General features: G+C 32.4%; 1 long non-coding RNA gene across 1 annotated transcript; it reads left to right on the forward strand.

The window, feature by feature from the left end:
- The first annotated feature begins 4,714 nt into the window (after nucleotides 1–4,714).
- On the forward strand, nucleotides 4,715–6,000 carry LOC141906023 (uncharacterized). The gene is made up of 3 exons (XR_012619288.1): nucleotides 4,715–4,850; nucleotides 4,929–5,037; nucleotides 5,344–6,000. It is a non-coding gene; the product is annotated as an uncharacterized LOC141906023 (long non-coding RNA).

Below are 6,000 nucleotides of genomic sequence, written 5' to 3' on the forward strand. Positions count from 1 at the left end.
TTTTGTTCCGTACCAGGTTTTCATCGCTCTTCTCTTTTTTTCATTTCAGGACTCCCAAGATGAAGAAGAAGATGCTGAAGGTGACTACAACGAAGACGATGCCAAAAAAGAACACTGAACTCAGCAATATTGAAAGTTAAGTTGATACACATGTAAATTACGATGCGTGATACGGAAAGGATTGTGTAACTACAGAATATCGTTCTTTTACTCATTTCAGGTTAATCCGGAAAGGCCCATCTAAAATCTGCCCACCAGAAGTGCCCACAAAAGACTCCACCTTGAAGTACCACCAAACACGGAAAGACCTGCCGCAACCGAACCTGGCAGTCTTGACCTCATCCTGCATGGCAACAGGAATATATACATACATAAAGCTAAGTTGATTTTTCATATCTGGGGTAGAATGCATAGGCGTTGGTCAAGCTCACCATCTCCGCACTACTTTATTGAAGCTCTGTGGCCGGTAGTAAATTGAAATATAGCTAGGGCAATGATTGCTTGAATATTTACAATATTAGACGAAATGATTGAGTGATGTTCCTTAAATATTCTTTGGTCTGATAATTAAAATGTAGATTGGTCAGTTATTGATTAAAAGATTTTGTAAGTACATACAATTAAGGTAAATTCAATATCTTACGTGACATTTGAAATTATTCGAATGTACCGTAGATATTTCAGGCCTCATATGGCAATTGTTTAACTGACAATCAAGATATAGATAGGACAATTTACTAATTAGCAATCATTCAATATCTTGTAATGTTAGATGAGACATTCTTTTGGTGTAGATATTTCAAGGCCCCATATACATTTAGGCCGGCTTTACTTAAAGATATATCAATTAAACTTTATCGTCGGTTAATAGATTTTTCTTTACAAATAATTATTGATAAATTTATAAAGATTGAGGCCATACTTTACAGTATATACTGTGTGCTGCCTCACACATAGTAGTAATGAATTTCATTAGATAGTGTCTAGGGCTCTATCGAGGTCTGGTGTTATATGGGGAAAACTATGGACTACGGGTCTTTATGAAACAGTGATTTGGTCTCAACACTTTGATAAATCCAGAAAAAACCAAAGCTTTAATTGATTTAATTCATTCCTGAAACACTGCGTCTTGTTTTGGGCGTTACATGATAATTGTTGTTTGACTGACAATTAGCATACAGCCAGGAAAAATGGCTTAGATATTCACAATTAAGATGAATTCAATATTTGATGTTAGATCAAAAACTTTTTATATCATAAATATTTATTGAAATATAGCTGAAATATATAATATATTTGAGCACATCTATAAGTGAATCAGTCTCATTGACTGATCAGTTCTGTATCGCCAACTGCTGCGCTTACGACGACTAGCCATGCTTTTCATTATTGGCAAAATTTACTCAAACCTAACTGATTCAATTAATATCTAAAAGCCATACTGTGTGTCAAGTGACGCATATTAGATATAGTTTAACTGAAAATTAGAATCTAAGATGAATTACTCATTAACATATTACTTAGATCGATTAAGGTTAATTCAATTGTTATGTGAAATTATTTCTAATTCCATGGACATTTAAAATGTAGCTGATACATGTGTTTCTGAGCACATTTATTTATCTGTATCTAAGTGAACCTATGGTGTCTTCATACAGCTGTATTAGTTTTGATACGTATTGCCAAAATCATTTAACGCAGATTTACTTCCGATCGAATCTGTGCACAAATACATTCCTGGATTTGGTAGGGGGAATATTTCAATTTCACTGTGTATGTCAGATTGAAAGCCTTATTCTGACAGGATATCCTAAACTTAGATCTTATTCCTCTTGCTAATAGCTCTCTTTTACTAACCCCTCTCCTTCAAACTATTTTCTAGCATCATGACTCGCACCGCACCAGGGAGGTCCGGTCATAACAAGGTCATTTGGTCCTTATACACAGTGTACTATATAAGGGAAATAAAGATTATATAGCCATTCGGCTAAGGGAATTTCTAATTTACCACTAAAAATATGCTATTTTATCTTTAATTTTTGATGAATTCAAATAGTGACGAATTCACCACATCTGAAATTCTACTCATGTAGATTTTCAGGCTCCATATAAATATTGTTCAACTGACAATTAAAATATAGCTAGTATGATTACTAATTAATGGTTCGCTTAGATACCTAGAATTTAAATAAAATTAATTCAATGTAATGAATATAAGTGAAACTTATTCAAAATTGCACAGTGGATGAGACGACTGTATCGCGCAATGTCATCTGCGTCTAACTGGGCCACATGTGTGTGTGTGGGATCGGTTGAATCAGTTAGGTTTTGGGGGATTCTGGGTTAGTTAAGCTAGGTATCAAAAGCTCTGATGCAAAATTAGCAGTTCAAATAGTGATTAATTCAAATTCGTACCGGATCTGAAATTCTTCTTGTGTAGAAATTTCAAGCCCCATATAAAATATTGTCCGAGACAATTTCAATTATAGCTAGGACATTATCAATTAACTAATTGATTAGGTATCTAATTCAGCATCTTCATATAAGGTAAAGGTGCTCAAATCTAAACCATAGGGGTTGATAAGACCACTGTATTATTTAATATTGATTGATATATAAAGAATACTGGGTATGTTTTAACTCTGTCTCTTGTGCGTGGGATTTATTGAATCTTTAAGGCTTTGCAGAATTCTGGATTTGTCGAGTTGTGGAAATGATTCGAGGTTTCTTAAATCTGTAGAACCATGTAACTTGTAGGATCAGTGTGTTCAATGCTGGCAGCGCATCAGTGTGCTCAATGCTGGCTGTGCACTCACTCTTCAGTTAGTTATCATAATTACAAAATCATTGTATATGTTAGGAGCAATATTTAGAATTAATGAAATGGATTAGAATACCATTCACTGGGTACAGATGTCGCCATCTGTGGGTAGAAAACATCTCTTAAGTTTATTAACTGACGATGAAGTAAATTTGATGATACAAACATGGTTTAGCTGACAATCGAAATATATATAGGCCAATATTACTAGCAGGTTTGCACTGTATGATGGGCCTGGGTTTCAATAAAAGACACATCAAGAATTTCAAGAAGATTGAAGAGAAAACAGTTCACAAACGATTTGATAAGATTGATTATGCATTACTACATTTGTTGTAACTCTGGTATTCCTAGAGATGACTATAGATGCTTTAGTTGAATTGTTGTTAAACTATAATAATCAACCATTGCTTAGATATTTAGAATATAGATGAATTACTATATGAGTTGAATTTCATAAATATCATTTAAGACTATTTTTACAATCTACGTATCGATCCACATTGCTGATCTTATATATGAATTGACATGATAATTATGATCAGGGATATTCGAAAGGATTTTCTGCTCAAAAGGTTCTGCTCTTTTCTTCAGCTTGCCGTTTCAGACTGATTGGAAGATAGTTTGAATGAACCGGAATCGAATTTCCCAATTATGTACTTCGATTTCAGACATACTCGAGAAAAACTACAATAAACTTTAAAAAATTAGACAAATTTAAACGGTGAAAATGACAAAAAAAATTAAAGTTAGACAATATTCTCCCACCTTAGTTACATGAAAAAAGACCAAATATTGTAAAATATAGTTATTTCCAAAATCTCGATGTATTAAATTAGGCAGAAAAAAATAGATAAAATTATTCAACCTTGTAAACTTTCGGACTAGTTACATGAAAAAGAGACCAAATATTGTAAAATATAGTTATTTCCAAAATGTTGATGTATTAAATTAGGCAGAAAAAATAGATAAAATTATTCAACCTTGTAAACTTTCGGACTAGTTACATGAAAAAAAGACCAAATATTGTAAAATATAGTTATTTCCAAAATGTCGATGTATTTAATTAGGCAGAAAAAAAATAGACAAAATTATTCAACCTTGTAAACTTTCGGACTAGATACATGAAAAAAGACCAAATATTGTAAAATATAGTTATTTCAAAAATCTCGATGTATTTAATTAGACAGAAAAAAAATAGATAAAATTATTCAACCTTGTAAACTTTCGGACTAGTTACATGAAAAAAACACCAAATATTGTAAAATATAGTTATTACCGAAATGTCGATGTATTAAATTAGGCAGAAAAAAATAGATAAAATTATTCAACCTTGTAAACTTTCGGACTAGTTACATGAAAAAAAGACCAAATATTGTAAAATATAGTTATTTCCAAAATCTCGATGTATTTAATTAGGCAGTAAAAAAATAGATAAAATTATTCAACCTTGTAAACTTTCGGACTAGTTACATGAAAAAAAGACCAATTATTGTAAAATATAGTTATTTCCAAAATCTCGATGTATTAAATTAGGCAGAAAAAGAAAAAAGTTAACCCTAATCAGTCACTTAATATGTGCTTCGACTATTTAAACTGTGAAAACGACTAAAAAAATTGAAGTTAGACAAAATTATTAAACATTGTAAACTTTCGGACTAGTTACATAAAAAAAGACCAAATATTGTAAAATTATCTTCAACCTTGTAATATAGTTATTTCCAAAATCAGAATTAGGCAGAATAAAAGATTGTTTGAATGAACTGGAACCGAATTACCAATTATGTTCTTGGACTTAAAAAAAAAAGATCTGTAAAAACGACCGCCGATCACGCAACTATATCTGTACTTCGATTTCCGATTTTGAAAAACGGCAGGTGTGGTAGGTTTGTAAGGGACACCAACTCGAAAAGTCAAACGAGAGTTTGAGGTCAACAACTCATCAAAAATCTGCCGATTAGAGAACAGTGCACAGAAACCGACCGACTTAGGAGATCCTCGTCAATGATGAAACCAGCAATCATAAAAGGTAACTTGATATACATGAAGTTATTACGATGATTTCTAAATGTCATGATTACAGGATATATCTATTTACTCATTGCAGCTAAGTTTCAACTATAAGAAAGAGACCAGCTTAAAATCAACTACTCATCTGAAATCAACGGATTTGAAAAACCCACAGAAGAATCAAACTCATTAGATGGAAATTACCGGTATATTGAAATTTCAGGCCTCATATGAATATCATTTGATAAGTGATTATCAACGAAATCTATTTACCTGTCCACATAGCTGATCTTAGAACTTTTATCTTTACTAGCTTAAACATTGATGAACTAGTCCTACTACTGCAATTATTTATTGGGGCTTAAATCGGCAATTGACGTCAATGAACCTAATTCTGATTTTGGAAATAACTATATTAACTAAGTGAAAAACACGGTGGCTTGTAATTTGAAATGACATGTAAGTTATGATAAATCTGTCTGAAATGTTTTGCTTTCTTCACTTTGTTTTAGTCAAACTACATCCCGGAAATAATGGCCTGAAGAAGACACAAGTAGACAAATACCCATTGACCCATTTGCTGATGAAAACTGCAGAAGCCCAGATGAGAAGTTTAGGAGCCAGCGACGGATTAATCACTCAATGATGGAATCTTCTACAATCGGTGGTTGATTTCTATAAAACATTTTATCAGGAGCAGCAGAGATGATAGTGTATCTTATAAACACTGATTCGCGCAGCAAAGACAATGGATTATCTCATAAAATCTGATTCAGGATAAACACCGAAGCAGCAAAGACAATGGTTTATCTCTGAGATCTAGCACTGAGATCTAGCAGCGGCAAAGACCTCTGTAGTAAAGTATTGATTTTTTTACTAATATCACCCTTTTTCAGACCAGTCTGATAGGTAACATAGTTTAAAAAATTTACCTGATTGCGTGGAATGGAGTATGAAAATAGTTTTTGAGTCGAATATTGAAAATATTTAGATAATTAGTTAGATAATTAGGTTCCGTCGGCCTGAGAAAGGAACTCTATGTTTGAATATTTCAATATAGAGAAAACTATTTTATAATGAGTTTGTAAAAAGATGTGTCATGTGTTTTGCAATGTGACAGAAATATCCTTCTTAGAGTCTAATAAAAGCTAAGCTCCATTAATTCACGA

The sequence above is a fragment of the Tubulanus polymorphus genome, chromosome 5 (assembly GCF_964204645.1).
Source record: "Tubulanus polymorphus chromosome 5, tnTubPoly1.2, whole genome shotgun sequence".
In the NCBI taxonomy this organism is placed as follows: domain Eukaryota; kingdom Metazoa; phylum Nemertea; class Palaeonemertea; order Tubulaniformes; family Tubulanidae; genus Tubulanus; species Tubulanus polymorphus.